This window comes from Globicephala melas, chromosome 12 (assembly GCF_963455315.2).
Source record: "Globicephala melas chromosome 12, mGloMel1.2, whole genome shotgun sequence".
In the NCBI taxonomy this organism is placed as follows: Eukaryota; Metazoa; Chordata; class Mammalia; order Artiodactyla; family Delphinidae; genus Globicephala; species Globicephala melas.
Window position 1 is genome coordinate 29,707,524 of NC_083325.1, and position 19,990 is coordinate 29,727,513.

At 39.0% G+C, this 19,990-nt stretch overlaps 1 pseudogene; it reads right to left on the reverse strand.

The window, feature by feature from the left end:
* Positions 1 to 2,487: 2,487 nt before the first annotated feature.
* Positions 2,488 to 13,177, reverse strand: LOC115864185 (ATP synthase F(0) complex subunit C3, mitochondrial pseudogene; annotated as a pseudogene).
* Between the last annotated feature and the right edge of the window lie 6,813 nt (positions 13,178 to 19,990).

The following is a 19,990-nucleotide window of genomic DNA, read 5'->3' on the forward strand; positions in this document are numbered from 1 at the left end:
AACAGAGCTTCAGAGAAATGCTGGATACCAGTAAGTGCACCAACATATGCATAATGTAAGTACCAGAAGAAGAGGAAAGATGAGACAGAGAAAAGAGCAGAAAAAAAAAATTGAAGACATAATGTCCAAGTGCTTTCCAAATTTGATGAAAAACATTATTCTACACGTACATGAAGCTCGACCAAGTCATGTAAACACAAACATATCCACACACAAACATATCATAGTAAAAATGTTGAAAGACAAAAAGAATTTTGAAAGCAGCAGTACAAAAACAATTCATCGCATACTGATTTCTCATCAGAAACAATGGGGGCCAAAAGGCACTGGAATGACATATTCAAAGTATTAAAGGAAAAAAATTGTCAACCAAGAATCTTCTATCCAGCAAATCTTTCAAAAATGAAAGTGAAATAAAGACATTCCAAACAAACAAAAACTGAGAATTTGTTGCAAGAAGACCTATCTTACAAGAAATGCGAAATGAAGTTATTAAGGTGGAAAACAAGAGACTGCAGACAGTAATTCAAATCCTTATGAAAAAGCAAAGATACCAGTAAAGGTAATTATGAAAGACAATATAAATGCCTATTTATTCTTCTTTCTTCTCTTAAGTGGTTTAAAAATCAACTTTTAAAACAACAGGTATATAATTGTTTTGTTGGCCTACAACACATAGAAATGTAATCTATTTGACAATAATAGAAGGAAGTGAATGGAAGCAAATTTGTATTTCAGTAAGGTAATGACACCAGGTGGTAACTTGAAAACACAGGAACAAATGAGGAGAACCAAAAATGGTAAATAAGAAGATTACTATAACAAACTCTATAAATATATACTTGCTGTCCTTTCTTCTCTCAGCTTCCCTAAAAGACATAAAATTATATAAAATAATACTTATAGCAATATATTTTGGGGTTTGTAACATATATAAAGTAATGTTATTTTAAAAGCACCAAAAAGGGGAAGAGGCACTAGAGCTACACAAGAGTAATGCTTTTAAATAACACTACAAATAAGTCAGTATAAATCTGAATGGATTCTGAAAAGTTAAAATGTACATGGTAAACCCTAGAGCAACAACTAAGAAAATAATTCAAAAATATATATATAATGAAAAAATTATTAAAAGAATTAAGATATTACAGTAGGAAAACATCCACATAATACAAAAGAAAGCAATAAAGGAGGGAAATAGTTATGAGACTAACAGAAAATTAAAAGTAAAACAGCAGACATAAATCCAAACACATAAATAATAACATTGTATGTGAATGGATTAAAGAATCCAATCAAAAGGCAGAGATCATCAAAATAGATAAAAATATATCTCCAAATATATTTTGTCTATGGGACACACACTTTAGACTCAAAGATACAAATAGGTTGAAAGTAAAAGGATGGAAAAACATATATCAAGCAAATAACAATAATAAAAAGCTGAAGTGGCTATATATATATATTTATTTATTTATTTATTTTGTTTGTTTTTTGTGGTACGTGGGCCTCTCACTGTTGTGGCCTCTCCCGTTGCGGAGCACAGGCTCCGGACGCGCAGGCTCAGCAGCCATGGCTCACGGGCCCAGCTGCTCCACGGCATGTGGGATCTTCCCGGACCGGGGCACGAACCCGTGTCCCCTGCATCGGCAGGTGGACTCTCAACCACTGCGCCACCAGGGAAGCCCATGAGGTGGCTATATTAATATTAGATAAAATAGACTTTCTACCACTTCAGTGTTGATTATATTAAAAAACTCTGCTTGTTTACAGCTCCACCCTCCTTATGTTGCTGCTGTCACCAACTATATACAATGTGTGCCCATTAATACAGATTTATTGTTATTGCTTTACACCATATATTTGATTTTTAAATTATATAGGAAGAAAGGTTACAAACCAAACTTGCAATAATGTTGACTTTTACATTCACCTATGTAGATACTTCTACTATTTTTCTTTATTTCTTCATATAGCGTTAAGTTACTGTATAGTGCTCTTTCATTTCACCCTGAAGGACTTCCATTAGTATTTCTTATGGGGCAGGTCTACTCATAACTAATTCCCTCGGTTTTTGTTTATCTGGGAATATCTTCATTTCTCCTTCATTTGTTTTTTTTTTTTAACCTTCAATAAAATAACTTTGGAAATAACATACATCTCCATGACACCAACACTATAGTTTTCAGAGTCACAGTAAGATACACAGAATTCCATCTGTAATTAATACAAATGACAACTTTTTTTTTTTTTTTTTTTTTTTGCGGTACGCAGGCCTCTCACTGTTGTGGCCTCTCCTGTTGTGGAGCACAGGCTCCGGACGCGCAGGCTCAGCGGCCATGGCTCACGGGCCTAGATGCTCCACAGCATGTGGGATGTTCCCGGACCAGGACACGAACCTGTGTCCCCTGCATCGGCAGGCGGACTCTCAACCACTGCACCACCAGGGAAGCCCACAAATGACAACATTTTAAGCAGTAGTTTTTGTTACAAGGCAAACAAAATCAAGAAAGCAACCACCAAACAAAAGAGAACCAATGCTTCAGAGAAGGCATATCCAAGAATAGCACATGAGAACAGTTATTGTTTCATGAAGGGTTTCTGACATAACCAATGATAAGGTCACCAAGGACTGTTCCAATACCAGCACCAGACCAGTATTCCTACTGTTGCAGCACCTGCAGCGATAAATTTGGCTGCAGTATCAATGTTTCTGCTGATTGCACCGGTCGGAAACTCCCACTGGATTAGTTGAGACACCATTCTGGGCCCCATTAAATACTGTAGAGCTCTCTCCAGTCAAAGAGCATATCGATGATGCAGAAATTCCTCTGGATGCAATCCTGGATCCAGCTTGGATCAGAGTTGGGGTGCAGACAAGCTTGGCATAGGTGAACTATATCTTTGGGGTGACATAGTTGGAGGACTTGGGTGACAGGTGACATGGGCTCCTCTCCCACTTTCCCTCTTCCTGGGGGTGGCAGCAGTGGCAGTTGAAGGAGTGAGGCTCTCTTTCATTTTTCAAGGATAGTTTTACCAGATATAGAATTCTTGGTTGACAATTTTTTCTTTTAGCAGTTTAAGTCATCCCATTGCCTGCTAGCCAACATGGTTTCTGAAGAGAAACTGGTTGCCAGTGTTGCCGAGGCTTCCCTGTACAAGATAGGTCCCTTCTCTCGTTCTGCTTTCAAGATTCTCCCTTTGTCTTTTCTAACAATTTGGCTATATTGTGTCTTCATGTGTATCTCTTTGAATTTATCCTGTTTGGAGGTCATTAAACTTTTTGGATATGTAATTTCATGTCTTTCACCAGATCTGGGAAGTCTTTGTATATTATTTCTTCAAAACGTCTTTCTGCCCTATTTTCTCTCTCCTCTCTCTCTAGGAATCCTATAATACATTGGTACATGTGATGATGTCCCACACACTTCTTAGGCTTTGTTCTTTTTTAAAATTTTTACTTTTTCTTTCCTGCCCCTCAGACTGGAAAATCTCAATTAACTATTTTAAAGTGTGTTGATCAAATTAGCTATTGGGCACTTTGTTTTAATTTCCTCCTTAATCACCCATTAGTGAGGGTGGGACACCCATTCTAGAATTAAGGGCATGCCTGAACACATGACAACCAAAACAGGACAAATGAGATTGAGAGCAGTTTGTTACACATATACTTACAGCCTGGGGGAAAAGGACATCACACACCACACAGGACCCCATAGGAGTTGTACTCAAGAACTCCCATGTGGGAGGTAGGCTTTGCAATTTCAAGAAGGTGGGTTGATACCTGGTTCCTGCAGTAAGTTGTGATTGTCTTGTTTGAATACTTTCACAGACTTGCAAAGAAAGGAAATCTGTTACTCAGGGATAAGCAGGAACTGTGCCTGGTCCCTATAATAAGAAAGGTTGTTTGGCTATGGGCATGGAGTTTCTTTTTGGAGTGATGAAAATGTTTCTAATATTGATTGTGGTTATGGCTGTATAGCTCTATGAATATACTGAAAAACAATGAATACTTTCAATGGATGAATTTTATGGCATATTAATTATACCTCAATAAAGCTTTTATATTAAAGGTTGCTTTCATAACTAATGAGAGTTTATCTTAAGGCTACACAGAAAAGAAAAAAAAGTATAAGTTTTCAGCTCAGCTACTGGAAGGCCAGTTTTCAAGGAACAATGGGCTATGAGCTTTTCATCATTCCTGATCCGACAGCAGCTCTGCTGACTTCTCTTTTCATTCCCTCTGAAACAGGCAACTGTTGTCCCTTACTTTAATAAGTCTACCACACAGGTGACTCAGTATTTCTAGATTTCTCCTTCACTTCTAATCTTGGCTTTTGCCTCTCTTCTTCTTCTTCTTCTTCTTTTTTTTTCGGTACGCAGGCCTCACTGTTGAGGCCTCTCCCGTTGCGGAGCACAGGCTTCGGACGCGCAGGCTCAGCGGCCATGGCTCACGGGCCCAGCTACTCCGCGGCATGTGGGATCTTCCCGGACCGGGGCACGAACCCGTGTCCCCTGCATCGGTAGGCGGACTCTCAACCACTGTGCCACCAGGGAAGCCCGCCTCTCTTCTTTTTGAGAGTCTCAGATTCAATTTTTTCGGATATTCTTGTCCCCTTTTCTGCAGAGTTCTCATGCTAGTCCCCTCATAAGTCACTGGTCTGGCTAATGTAATATACCTTTTAGCTAAGGCAATTACCCCTGATTTAATTAGCTGTGGCAAGGGCAGTAGGTAATATGATACATTGCTGGTGGGAATGCAAAATGATACAGCCACTCTAGGAAATGGTTTACTCCTTTCTTGTAATGCTAAATGCATTTACTCTATAACCCAGTAATCCCACTCCTGAGTATCTACCCTAGAGAAATAAAATCTTATGTTCACACAAAAACTGTACACAAATGTCCATAGCAGATTTATTTATAATGGTCCCAAACTGAAAACATCCCAAATGTCCTTCAAAGGGTGAATGGATAAAGAAATCGTGGTACATCTATACAGTTAACACTACTCAGCAATAAAAAGGAACAAATTACTGATACATGCAACAACTTGAAAGAATCTCAAAACATTACGCTGGGTGAAAGAATCCAGCCTTAAGCGGTTACACACTATACAATTTCATTTATTTGACATCCTCAAAATTACAAAACTATAGTTATGGAGAGTAGATCAGTAGTTGTCAGAAGTTATGGGTCGAGGGAAAGTATGACTACAAAGGGTTAGCACAAGGGAGATTTTTGGAATGATGAAACCATTCTTTATTCTGATTATGGTGGTAGTTACATAAATCTACACGTGTTAAAATGCAAAAAAAAAAAAAAAAAAAAAGAGTACACCAAAAGAAAAAAATCAATTTTTCTATATAGTAAATTAAAAAAACTAAAAACTAATGGGCTTAGAATATTGTTATGGACTGAATGTTTATGCTTTCCTCCCACCAAAATTTCATAAATTTAAATCCTAATCCCAAATGTGATGGTATCAGGAGGTGGGGCTTTTGAGAGGTAATTAGGTCATGAGCGTGGAGCCCTCATGAATGGGATTAGTGCCCGTAGAAAAGAGACCACAGAGAGCTCTATAGCTCTTTTTCTGCCATGTGAAGATACAACAAGAAGATACAACCTAGAAGATGGTTCTCACTAGACCCGACTATGCTGGCACCCTGATCTTGGACTTCCAGACTCCAGAACTGTGAGAAATAAATTTTTGTTGTTTATAAGCCACTCATTCTATGATATTCTGCCAAAGCCCAAACTAAGACAGGTATTAACAAGCAAGATATAGAAGAAATGCAAATAGCCAACAAAGAAAAGATGTTCAGGTGTATTAAAAGTCAAAGGAATGCAAATTAAAACAGCAACAAGGTATTGTACATTTTTCAGACTGGCAAAAATGAGAAAGATTGATAGTGTCTATAGTGGTGACGAGCATGTGGGGAACTAAGCAGCCTCACATGCTGGTGAATATGTAAACTGATAGAGCCGTTTTTAGAGGGCATTCTGATGGCATCTTTAAAAATATGCGGGCTTCTCTGGTGGCGCAGTTGTTGAGAATCTGCCTGCCAATGCAGGGACACAGGTTCGAGCCCTGGTCTGGGAAGATCCCACATGCCACGGAGCAACTGGGCCCGTGAGCCACAACTACTGAGCCTGCGCGTCTGGAGCCTGTGCTCCGCAACAAGAGAGGCCGCGACAGTGAGAGGCCCGCGCACCGCGACGAAGAGTGGCCCCCGCTCGCTGCAAGTAGAGAAAGCCCTCGCATAGAAACGAAGACCTACACAGCCAAAAACAAATAAATAAATGAATTTTAAAAAATATGCATATAGCCTTTAAACCAGGGAGTATAATTCATTTAAGCAATTCCAGTACTTACCATGGTACTTACCTGGTATATAAGGAAACCATTCTTTATTCTGATTATGGTGGTAGTTACATAAATCTACATGTGTTAAAATGTAAAAAAAAAAAAAAAAAAAAAGTACACCTTATATACCAGTACCTGGTATATAAGGAAGCATTAAGCATGTGAAAATAGAGATTATCAGGTAAGATTTCCTGGAAAAGACAAAAGTTTGAGATGAACCTTCAAGGATGGCTAGGGTTTGAATCAGTGAAGAGAAAAAGAAGGATATTCTAGGAGAAAGAAAAGATGAGTCACAGTGGCTCAAAGAGGCAGGATAAATATGGTAAATTGGCATCAGCCAGGCTTCAGTGAAAAAGAAAAGTAGGAAGTTAGAGAGTACGAAATGGAAATTTCCTCACACAAGAGGTCCACCTCCTACTTTAGGACCCAAATAGATTCTACCTCCCCTAAGAAATCCCCCCATACCCAGAATTAATTGCTAGCTCCATTGCACTTCCATAGCCCCTGAGGAAAACCTCTTTATCACTGGATCTCAAACTTTATCCTGTATCAGAATCACCTGGTGGGTTTATTAAACACAGATTGCTGAGTTTCTGATTCAGTAGGTCTGGGGACCACAATTTGAGAGCCAATGCTCTAGCCAAATTGACCTCCTTCGAATTGCTAAAATACCATTATAGTGAGCAGCTGTTATTTTTGCCTTCCCAGCATTCATCCTGCCTTCTTCCAGTAACCAAACCTTTTTCCAGAAGGGAACCACTTCTAAATAGTTTAGGTGTGGCTGATCTGCCTCCCCTGACCATAGTAGACACATGACCAGTCAGAATATTCCATTCCCATGGTCACAGTAGTTGATTCAGGAATGAGGACATAGCCAATCAGAATCTTCTCTGGGATTTTTCTGCCAGACTTATCAGAGAAGATGCTCTCTTTCTGCCAAGGTTGCTAAGCTGATAACATGTGAGTCTTGAGCTTCTGGTGGCTCTCATGACTACCAAATGGAGAAAACCTATTAGAGAGAAAAGGAGGACGTAGATGACATCACTTGAGCCCTTATATCCAGGCATGCCCAAATCCAGTCTATTCCACAGCCCTGTCAGTTCCATGTGTAAATAAATTCCCATTTTCTTTAAGCCAGTTTGAGTTGGGTATTTGTCACTTGCAAACCAGAGTCCTAACTAATATATAAATTGATATGGAAAAGGGGAGGGGTGGCAATGATAGGCCTTATAGTATGGAATGCCATGAAGATTCTTCTATTCCTGGCTGGGAAGTAATGAGTCATTCTGTGGTTACAAAGGAGCTCGTTAAAACTGCTGTAACTTGGAACACTGACTTTGTGCCTATCACACCTAAAGCTTTAGAGGATTTTAGAAAATTTTAAATGTGAACACGTGACTTAGGTTGTTCCAATCAGACTAAGGGAAAAGATTTCTTTCATTTTAGTTGAAAGACCCTCCCTGCCTCTATTCCAAGAAATCACCAAGGAAGTCTCTGGTGCTCTCCACAGTTACTGGCAGCTTCCCTGCCACCACAAGAAGCCAGTCTTAGGATGAAGCCTCTACTGTAGGATGAAGCCTCTACTGATAATAGCAGATGAAGAGAGGAATAAACCTGGGTCTATAATGACATAAATGAGCCATTGCTGACGTTTAGCAGTTTGAAGCCCACCCTACTGCTGAGAACTTTCGGTTACATAAGACAATAAATTTGTTTGAATTGTTTTTTTCTGTATCTCAAAGTCAAAAACTATTCTAAGTCATATAATTGGCTACTTCTGGCATATAATTCTTGCAGGAAAGAACAAGCTTCAGTCAAACTGGTCCATCTGAAAGAAAATAGGAAATACGATAGATAGCCCTGCAAAGAGGTACCTTTATTGCCTAGACAGAAATCCCAAAATGGTGTGAGTCAGATATAATAACCTTACTAGGGTGCAAAGGCCAAAACTTCTACTGCATGCTAAAGTAAAGAAGGAGACAAAATGGGAGATGTGATCAGGATCCAGGAAGAGCCAAAGAACCAGGACAGCTGAAGGGCCAAGGTCCTTCCTGCCTCCTCCAGCCCACCCCAAAGGGCTCTAGGTGGGACGAAGGTAAATACCACATAGGTGAGCCAGTCTCTGGGATGCAGACTGGGGACAAGTGGAAGATAAGCTGTGCCTCCCCACCTCAAAGCTGCCTGAAGACAGAGGCCAAGACCGAAACAGTCAAATTGATTGAAGGAGCTTAACAGAGAAAGAGGCCTATTCCTAAGGAACAGAAATGAGCTTTCCCATTCAATATCGATGGGGATGCAGTCTTTTTAGAAGGCAATTTAGCTTAACAAAAACCTTTTTAAAAAAAATATTGTGGGGCTTCCCTGGTGGCACAGTGTTTGAGAGCCCGCCTGCCGATGCAGGGGACACAGGTTCGTGCCCCAGTCCGGGAAGATCCCACATGCCGCGGAGTGGCTGGGCCCGTGAGCCATGGCCGCTGAGCCTGCGCGTCCGGAGCCTGTGCTCCGCAACGGGAGAGGCCACAACAGTGAGAGGCCCGCGTAACGCAAAAAAATAAATAAATAAATATTGTGGCCACGCCTCGTGTCTTGAGGGATTTTAGTTCCCCAACCAGGAATGGAACCCGGGCCCCCAAAGTAAAGCACTGAGTTCTAACCACTGGACCACCAGGGAATTTCCAAAAAAAAAACTTTTTAAAAAATGTATCCACCCCTTGGACCTAGAGTCTATCATACAGAGTGAAGTAACTCAGAAAGAGAAAAACAAATACCATATGCTAACACATATATATGGAATCTAAAAAAAAAAAAAAGGTTCTGAAGCACCTAGGGGCAGGACAGGAATAAAGACGCAGACGTAGAGAATGGACTTGAGGACACGGGGAGGGGGAAGGGTAGGCGGGGACGAAGTGAGAGAGTAGCATGGACATATATATACTACCAAATGTAAAACAGATAGCTAGTGGGAAGCAGCTGCATAGCACAGGGAGATCAGCTCGGTGCTTTGTGACCACCTGGAGGGGTGGGATAGGGAGGGTGGGAGGGAGACGCAAGAGAGAGGAGATATGGGGATATATGTATATGTATATATGTATATATGTATAACTGATTCACTTTGTTATAAAGCAGAAACTAACACACCACTGCAAAGCAATTATACCCCAATAAAAATTTTTTAAAAATGTATCCACCCTGGATATAGCAATTTTATATATAGGAATTGATCCTAAAGAAATGAAGACTTATAAATAACAAATGCTGGAGAAGGTGTGGAGAAAAGAGAACCCTCCTACCCTGTTGGTGGGAATGTACATTGGTGTAGCCACTATGGAGAACAGTATGGAGGTTCCTTAAAAAACTGAAAATAGGGGATTTCCTGGTGGCGCAGTGGTTGGGAGTCCGCCTGCCGATGCAGGGGACACGGGTTCGTGCCCCGGTCCGGGAGGATCCCACGTGCCGCGGAGCGGCTGGGCCCGTGAGCCATGGCCGCTGAGCCTGCGCGTCCAGAGCCTGTGCTCCGCAACGGGAGAGGCCACAACAGTGAGAAGCCCGCGTACCGCAAAAAAAAAAAAAAAAAAAAAAAAAACCCTGAAAATAGAGCTGCCATATGATCCAGCAATTCTAATCCTGTGCATATATCCAGAGAAAACCATAATTCGAAAAGATACATGCATCCCAATATTCATTGCAGCACTATTTACAATGGAAGCAACCTAAGTGTCCATCGACAGATGAATGGATAAAGAAGATGTGGTACATATGTACAATGCAATATGACTCAGTCATAAAAGAGAGTGAAATAATGCCATTTGCAGCAACATGGATGGACCTACAGATTGTCATACTGAGCGAAGTAAGTCAGACACAGAAAGACAAATATATGATATCGCTTATATGTGGAATCTAAAATATGGTACAAATGAACTTATTTACAAAACAGAAATAGAGTCACAGATGGAGAAAACAAACTTATGGTTGCCAGGGTTATTATTATTATTTTTTAGTTTATTTATTTATTTATTTTGGCTGTGCCGTGTGGCCTGCGGGATCTTAATTCCCCACCAGGGATTGAACCCAGGCCCCCTGCAGTGGAAGCATAGAGTCCTAACCACTGGATAGCCAGGGAACACCCGTATTTTTTATTTTATTTTATTTTTATTGGAGTATAGTTGATTTACAATGTTGTGTTAGTTTCAGGGGTACAGCAAAGTGAATCAATTATACATATACATATATCCACTCTTTTTTAGATTCTTTTTCCATATAGGTCATTACAGAGAATTGAGTAGAGTTCCCTATGCTATACAGTAGGTCCTTATAAGTTACCTATTTTATATACAGTAGTGTGTACAATATATGTCAATCCCAAGCTCCCAATTTACCAAGTAAGTCAGAAAGAGAAAGACAAATACCATATGATATCACTTATATGTGGAATCTAAAATATGACACAAATGAACTTATCTACGAAACAGAAACAGATTCACAGACATAGAACAGACCTGTGGTTTCCAAGGGGGAAGGGAGTCGGGGGAGGGTTGGATTGGGAGTTTGGGACTAGCAGATGCAAACTACTATATATAGAATGGGAAATACATTCAGTATCCTGTAATAAACCATAATGGAAAAGAATATGAAAAAGAATATATATATGTATATATATATGTATAACTGAATCACTTTGCTGTACACCAGAAACTAACACAACATTGTAAATCAACTATACTTCAGTTAAAAAGAAATGAAGACTTAACTATACTATGAGAACATTCTCATAGTATTCAAAATGGCCAATCACTGGAAACAACTTAAATGTCCCCAAATTGCCGAAGTTATATCTTTAGTTTCATAAATACTTATTAATTTATTTATTCTATATGTCTTCTATATGCCAGGCATTGTGCTAAGCACTGGGGATGCGACACATCAAGTTACGTGCAAACATCAAGAGTGTTCAGAAACTTTCATACCAATTTGACAGAGCAGTTTTATGTCTGTTAAATCTAATAAAATGTGAGGCTTGTACTTTGTATATCTTTGTTAATTATTTCATTTTTTCCAGTAACTTATTTTTATTGTATCTTACAAAAAATACCTGATTGGGTCCAGGAAACCAGCTGGTCTGGCCAAAGATCATAGCAGAGACTAAGACGCTGGCATTGAAAACAGTAAGACAAGAAAGACTTGAGATATTTAAGAGGAAAAATTGGTATGGTTTGGTAATACAGTAGATAGAGGGGAGAGGTGAAATATGCAGCAATGGTGATTCCTAAGTTTATGGCTTATTCAGTGGGACAGATGATCTTGCTATTCACTTAGACAGGGAACATGGAAGACTGCCAGGTTTGGGGGAGAGGGGATTCATTAGTTCTGTCTAGCTTGGATACGCAGAGTTTGAGGTGTCTTTGACACAATTAGAAGTGCTAAATAGGCAGTTAGATATCTAGGCTGGGGCTCAGAAGAGGCTTAGGACATGTAAATTTGGAAGTCACTGGCATGTATCTAATAATTGAAGCTGAAAACCATGGATGAGATTACCTGGGGAGATAATATTGAGTGAGAAGAGCAGATGGCCAAGGCCAAGTGTTGACAATAGGCAATAATGAATAACTATGAAGAAAAGGATGAGCATGCAGCAATAATTGAGGACAGACCGCATAACTGTTTTATATTCATATAATAGAATATTATTAACCTATTACATTTTTTAGATTTGTACGATTAGCTGAAAAAGTTTAAAGTATCTATAGTATGTTCCCATTTTTAAACAACAAAATATATATGCAATTATATATCCAAAAGTATATGTCATAAAAAGCCTGGTGTTAACAGTGGAAGAGATTGAGAGAGTTTTTTTCCTGCTTATTTTTATTTCTACTTTTTTTTTTTTTAACAATGACAACAGTTTTTCCCTCGTGCCAAAGCAAACACTGCAAAACTTATGTGTCCATCAAGATACAGTTCTCAGATTTAAAATTTTACCTGAAACACAGAATAAGAGCCCTCAAGTTTTAACTAAAGATTGCCGAAGTCACATAAGGATTCTTTGAAAATACAATCTCTCAGGCAGGCTAAATTTCTATTTTTTTCTGGCTTGACACCTATCACAACTACATACTAGCACCAAGGGAAAAAAAACAATTTACAAAAAAATTCACAAAATCAGAAAGTGTGGAAAACGTTATTAAAGAGTAAATTATCAAGGAAAATATTTGTAAAGCATATTTCGAACAAAGGACTAGTTTCCCAACACAGCACCTATAAATCAAGAAGGAAAAAATAACTCATTGCTATTGTTATCAGATTAGCATAGATCAAAAAGCATGACTTACGTTGGTTAGAGTGTGGGTGATCAGCACCCCCATATATATATATTTTTTCTTCAGCTAAGATAGCAAGAGAGAGAATTTATTGTACACATGTTACATTCAGTCACAACTGAGAACAGAACTAGTCCAGAATGTCCCGGGTCCAGGGCAGAGGACCAAAAGAGGCTGTTTTGATAAGAGCAAGGTGGGACTCTCAAAGGTGGTCAAGGCCATCAGAATGGCCATAGATGTTTCAGATCCATTGAGACAAGTTCTAGACAGTAGGCATGCTGGACAGTAGTCCAACAATTTGTACCAGCGTCCCTGGCCTCTGGCTTTCCTTGTTTCTGCTCCTGTGGCTTCCATGTGTGTAAGAGTTTACTCTGACATCCGCTTGATCTTTCTTTTGCGCTTCGGCATGCGCATTCGCATCTTCCTCCACTCTGGTCCTGTGGTGCGGAGGTTTATCAGAAGATGGCGCTAAGGCCGAGAGCAGCACCCCCATATATTTCTATTTGGAGTGTAAACTGTTGTGATCTCTATGGAGGACAATTTGGCGATATCTATCAAAATTACAAAAGCACATGCTCTTTGAAACAACAATTCCTAGGAATTACTAGGAATTCTACTACTAGGAATTTATCCTGGAGATGTACTCATAATTGTACAAACATATAAGATTATTCACTGAGCAACAGTTGTAACTGCAAAAAAACTGAGAACATCCTAAATATCCACCAGTAAGGAATTAGTTTAAAAACTACGGTACATTCAACAAATAAAAATACTGTGAAATTGTAGAAATGTCCAAGGAATCTGTAGAATAATCAAGAATAATCACTGAGCTATATTTAGTGACAAGCAAAAAATAAGAGGCAGAACAGTGTGTGCAGTGGGTGGCTGGAGTATAGCCTTTTATACCTTTTAAATTTGAACCATTTAAATACATTGCCTATTCAAAATAATTTTTTAAAAGAATGTAATTTTTAAAAGTTCTCTCAGATTTAAAGCTAACACACAGACGCACACACACACACACACACACACACACACACACAGAAATTAAATAAATAAATACAGTACTAATGCCAGAAAAAAGATAAAGATGCCCATTGCACTAGTTTTCTGGGCTGTAATAATAAATCACAAAATGGGTGGCTTAAAACACAGAAATGTATTCTCACACTTCAGGAGACCAGAAATCGAAAAGCAAGGTATTAGCAGGGTTGGTTACTCCTGAAAGCTCTGAGGGAGAAACAGGGACATGACCCTCTTTCCTAACTTCCTGTGGTCACTGGCAATCCTTGACTTGTAAATACATCACTACAACCTCTGTCTTCATCTTCACATCACCTTCTTTTCTTTGTGGCTGTGTGTGTCCTTTCTGCCCTTATCAGAATGCTTTCATTGGAATTTGGGCCCACTCTAATCCCAATTATCTCATCTGGATCCTTGGTTACAGCCTCAAAGACTCAATCTCCAAATGAATTCACATTCTAAGCTTCCAGGCAGACATGAATTTTGAGGAATGCCATTCAATCACTATACCCATTTTCCTTGCTTTTTTTAGCATTACATTGCCGGTCCTAGCTAATGAGGTAAGACAAAAAAAAAACAAACAAACAACAGTATAAATCGTAGCAATTTTTTTTTTTTGGATCTCTCTCCTGAGGCAAAGAAAACAAAAATAAACAAATGGGACCTATTTAAACTTAAAAGCTTTTGCACAGCAAAAGAACCATTGACAAAATGAAAAGACAACCTATTGAATGGGAGAAGATATTTGCAAATGATATGACTGATAAAGGGTTAATATCCAAAATATATAAACAGCTCATACAACTCAATATTAAAAAAAAAAACACAACCAAACAACTTGATTTAAAAATGGGCAGAAGAGGGCTTCCCTGGTGGTGCAGTGGTTGGGAGTCCACTTGCCGATGCAGGGGACATGGGTTCATGCCCCGGTCCGGGAAGATCCCACATGCCGGGGAGCGGCTGGGCCCTTGAGCCATGGCCGCTGAGCCTGCGCATCCGGAGCCTGTGCTCCGCAACGGGAGAGGCCACAACAGTGACAGGACCGCGTACAGCAAAAAAAAAAAAAAAAAAAAAAAAAAGGGCAGAAGAACTGAATAGACATTTTTCCAAAGAACACAAACAGACGACCAACACGCGCATGAAAAGATGCTCAACATCACTAATCATCAGAAAACGCAAATCCACAATGAGATAGCACCTCATACCTGTCAGAAAGGCTATCATCAAAAAGACCACAATAACAAATGTTGGTGAGGATTTGGAGAAAAGGGAACCACTGTATACTGTTGGTGGGAATGTAAATTGGTGCAGCAACTGTGGGAAACAGTATGGAGGTTCTTCAAAAAACTAAAGATAGAACTACCATATGATCCAGCAATTCCACTCCAGGGTATGTATCTGAAGAAAACAAAGACATTAATTTGAAAAGATACATGTACCCCAATGTTCACAGCAGCATTATTTTTTTTAACATCTTTATTGGAGTATAACTGCTTTAAAATGGTGTGTTAGTATAACAAAGTGACTCAGCTATACATATACATATATCCCCATATCTCCTCCCTCTTGTGTCTTCCTCCCACCCTCCCTATCCCACCCCTCTAGGTGGTCACAAAGCACCAAGCTGATCTCCCTGTGCTATGCGACTGCTTCTCACTAGCTAGCTATTTTACATTTGGTAGTGTATATATGTCCACGCCACTCTCTCACTTTGTCCCAGCTTACACTTCTCCCTCCCTGTGTCCTCAAGTCCATTCTCTACATCTGCGTCTTTATTCCTGTCCCACAGCGCATTATTAGCAATAGCCAAGACAAGGAAGCAACCTAAGTGTCCATCAATAGATGAATGGATAAAGAAGATATATATGTACACAATGGTATGCTACACAGCCATAAAAAAAGAATGAAATTTTGCCATTTGCAACAACATGGATGGACCTGGAAGGTATGTTTAGTAAAATGAGTCAGAGAAAGACAAATACTGGATGTTTTCACTTATATGTGGAATCTAAAGAAGAAAACAAACAAATGAATTTAACAAAAAAGAAACAGATTCACAGATATAGAAAACAAACTAGTGGTTACCAGAGGGGAGAGGGAAGGGGAAGGGGCAAGATAGGGGTATGGGATTAAGAGGTACAAACTACTCTGTATAAAATAAGGGGACTTCCCTGGTGGCACAGTGGTTAAGAATCTAGGTTTGAGCCCTGGTCCGGAAAGATCCCACATAACGCGGAGCAACTAAGCCCGTGTGCCACAACTACTGAGCCTGCGCTCTAGAGCCCGTGAGCCACAACTAGTGAGCCTGCGTGCCACAACTACTGAAGCCCGCGCGCCTAGAGCCCGTGCTCTGCAACAAGAGAAGCCACCGCGATGAGAAGCCTGCTTACTGCAACGAAGAGTAGCCTCCGCTCACTGCAACCAGAGAAAGCCCGCACACAGTAACAAAGACCCAACGCAGCCAAAAATAAGTTTAAAAAAAAGTAAAATAAAATAAATAAGCTACAAGGATATATTGTACAGCATAGGGAATATAGCCAATATTTTATAACAACTATAAGTGGAGTATAATCTATAAAAATTTTAAATCACTATGTATTTCAATTTTTAAAAACCCTAAAGAAATATTATCCTGAAATGGTTAAATAAGTAAGCATAGTATCCTTTAAAAAAAAAAAAACCTTCTGGATTATTGAAAATGTCTTTCCTCTATACAGATAGCAAATATCTATAAAATAAAAATCTATTCTGCTTTAATCTGTCTTTTTATTTTCTTGTTTCACTTTCTGGAATATAACAACCCTAAACCCTTTAATAAAAGCCTTCCATATAAATAAACAAAATTCATGCCATCGTCTCTTCAGTGACTTATCTAAGGGTGGAAAATAGGAAAACATGACTGACAGAAAAAAAAAAAGCTATTAAATGCCACCTACACCAAAAGCAACTATTTGATTTAAAAGTTTGGTTTTTGGTGTGTTTTTGTTTTTGCTGCACCACGTGGCTTGCAGGATCTTAGTTCCCCGATCAGGGATCCAACCGATGCCTCCTGAAGTGGAAGTGTAGAGTGCTAACCACTGGACCACCAGGGAATTCCCTAAAAGTTTTTTTGTTTTTTGTTTTTAATGAGAAAATCCTCAAACAGTTAACTTCTCTGCTTAATAAATTAAAACAATGTAACTCTGTAAATGAGTAGAAAAATTTGAAACCTTAATTCCATAAAGATTTAACATTTATCTATGCCAGGCATTGTTTTAAGTGCTTTTACACATATCAATTCATTCAATCCTGAGAATAAGCCAATGAAGTGGGCACTATTATTATCCCTATTTTACAGACAAAGGAACCAAGGCACAGAGTTAAGCAATTTGCTGAATGTCACACAGTTAATAACTGGTGGTCTCTAATCGAACTCAAGCAGTAGGGCTCCATAACCCATGCCCTTCACCACTTTGTTATATTGTTTTCCTCTGGTAACGTCTTGGTGGAAGCAGAGAAAGGGTCAGAGGTCAGAAAAGAGAGAAAAAGGGGGCAGAAAGCTAAGGAGGCAATACTGACACCTGTTAAAGTCTGAGAAACAAATATCTAACTCATTTAACAATATTGCTTTTTTTTTTCTCAGCTTTGTTGAGGTAACTTGACAAATAAAATTGTGTAAGACTTTCAAAGTGTACATCATGATGATCTGACATAGATATAATTGTGAGGCTTCCTCCCACCTAGTTAATTAACAGCGTCCATCACCATATAACATCCATCATCATATATGTGTGTGTATATATACATATATATTGATATATTTAAATTAACACAACAAAGTTTATTTTTTGCTTGTGCTACCTGTCCAATGCAGTTTGGTAGAGGGTTCTGTTCCAAGTAGTCACACGGTGTCCATGTCCATGGAACCAAGAAATGGTTCCATCTTCTTGTGACACTGCCATCTCAACATGTGGCTTTACATATATTTTTTTTACTAAGATCCTTATGTATATATATTTTTATATATATTATAATATACTCTATATAGTGATGGATATATTAATTAACTCTATATATTGTATATATCTATATAAATGATATATATACTAGATTCACACACATATATATTATGAGAATATTTGTTTCACTCTTGGTAAATTTCAATTATACAATACAGTGTTATCAACTATAGTTACGTTTTATATTAGATCCTTAGAACTTATTCCTCTTATAGCTAAAAGTTTGTACCCTTTTACCAGCCTCTCCCTATTTCCCTCACCCCCCAGTCCCTGGAAACTACTTTTCTACTCTCTGTTTCTATGAGTTTGAGGTGTTTTTTTAAATTCATATATAAGTGATACCACAATATTGTTCTTTAACATGTATGAAATCCTTCACCTAAACAATAAGCAAGCATTGCAAAAATTTACCACAGCAAGTATTTTGATCATTTCATAAGTTTTAAAATATAGACATTCTTTTTTTTAATTTAATTTTATTTAGTTTTTTATACAGCAGGTTCTTATTCATCATCAGTTTTATACACATCAGTGTATACATGTCAATCCCAATCGCCCAATTCATCACACCACCTAAAATATAGACATTCTTAAACTCTTTTTCTTGTTTTCATCAAGGAACATCTGATCTGATAATCGCCTCTCCCAAATCTAGCTTTAAAAAAAAAAAAAGAAAAGTGGCATGTTAGAGTTCTTTTGTTGCCATCTTGTGGTCTTTTATAGTATCACTACTGAAAACTTTAAACCTTTGGGCTGGGCTCTGATCACCTTTCCACCGGCTCCTGAATTTATCTACATCATTTTAAAAGTGTAGAAACCAAAACTGGGCATAATCCAGTCTATTACTGAAGTGCTAGATGAAGGATTGCCATGCCCAAAACCATAAAGGGAAGTCCCACCAAGCCCCTTCTGAGGGGAAGTCTGTGTGACTTTTCACAGTTATAAGAGTCTCAAGACAGTTCTTTATGCAGAATTCATTCGGGGTTTCCTTAGTTTACACGAGTAACACATTGTATCAAATTAGAAATCTTAAATTAGTCTCCCCCTCAAGGGTATTTCCCCTTCCCTTCCTCTGGGAGGGAGGAGGGACCGGCTGGCACTGGGGAGACAAGGCAAGTGCAGGTCTCAGGGGAACACTCAGGGAACACCCTGAGTGAGGGTCAGGAGGGAAGACTGATGAGTCCCTTAGGCACAAGTCCATTTCCTGGCAGCTCTCTGGTGTTGGCAACTGAGAGCCCAACTTAAGCCCCAGAGAGAACTTGAATGAACCCACCTTACCTGCTTTTCTGCCTTGCTTATGGTCGAAATAATCTTTGAAAATTGCTTATTCAAATACAGCATTCACAGTTTTGTGTAACCAATGCTAAAGACCAGGTGGTCAGTTCCTCTAATTCTTCTTCACTCATCTTTCTTTCTCTATGACCTTATATTCTTTCTTCTTTTGTTCTTCTAGTGTTCTCAACCTGAGACAGTATGCTCCTAACCCCTGCCCCACCCACTAATGTTTGAAGATCTGTAAGGGTGGTTCTTTGACCCAATAACTCAGGAACTACTGGCACTTAATGGTTGAGGGTCAGATGTACTAAAAATCCTGAAATGAAAGAATGTATATATACATGTATAACTGAATCACTTTGCTGAACAGCAGAAATTAACACAACATTGTAAATCAACTATACTTCAATTAAAAATAAATAAAAATCCTGCAATGGGCGAGACACTCTCTTAAAATTAATAATCCAGCACGATAGTTAAGGAAACCACTACCGTTCATTTGTCTGGCCTCTCAAATCATGCATAACTCTTCTTTATAAATGGTTAGTAAAACCCTTAAAATTATTCACACACTATTTCCAGAGACTGTTATAGAGTGGACTATATATTCAAAAAGTGGGAAAAAGGCAACGGCAGTCCCCTTGGCCCTCTCTAATAATATATTATTTTTCTTTCACCTCCATGAATTGGTTGATTTTGAGTAACTTAAATGAATTTTGATGAAATTCCACTATATCAACCCATTTTTAAACACTGTTCTGCACCTTCTTTTTGACTTAATTCTTTTTTTTTTTTTTTTTTTTTTTGCGGTACGCGGGCCTCTCACTGTTGTGGCCTCTCCCGTTGCGGAGCACAGGCTCCGGACGCACAGGCTCAGCGGCCATGGCCCATGGGCCCAGCCGCTCTGCAGCATGTGGGATCCTCCCGGACCGGGGCATGAACCCACGTCCCCTGCATCGGCAGGCAGACTCTCAACCACTGCGCCACCAGGGAAGCCCCTGACTTAG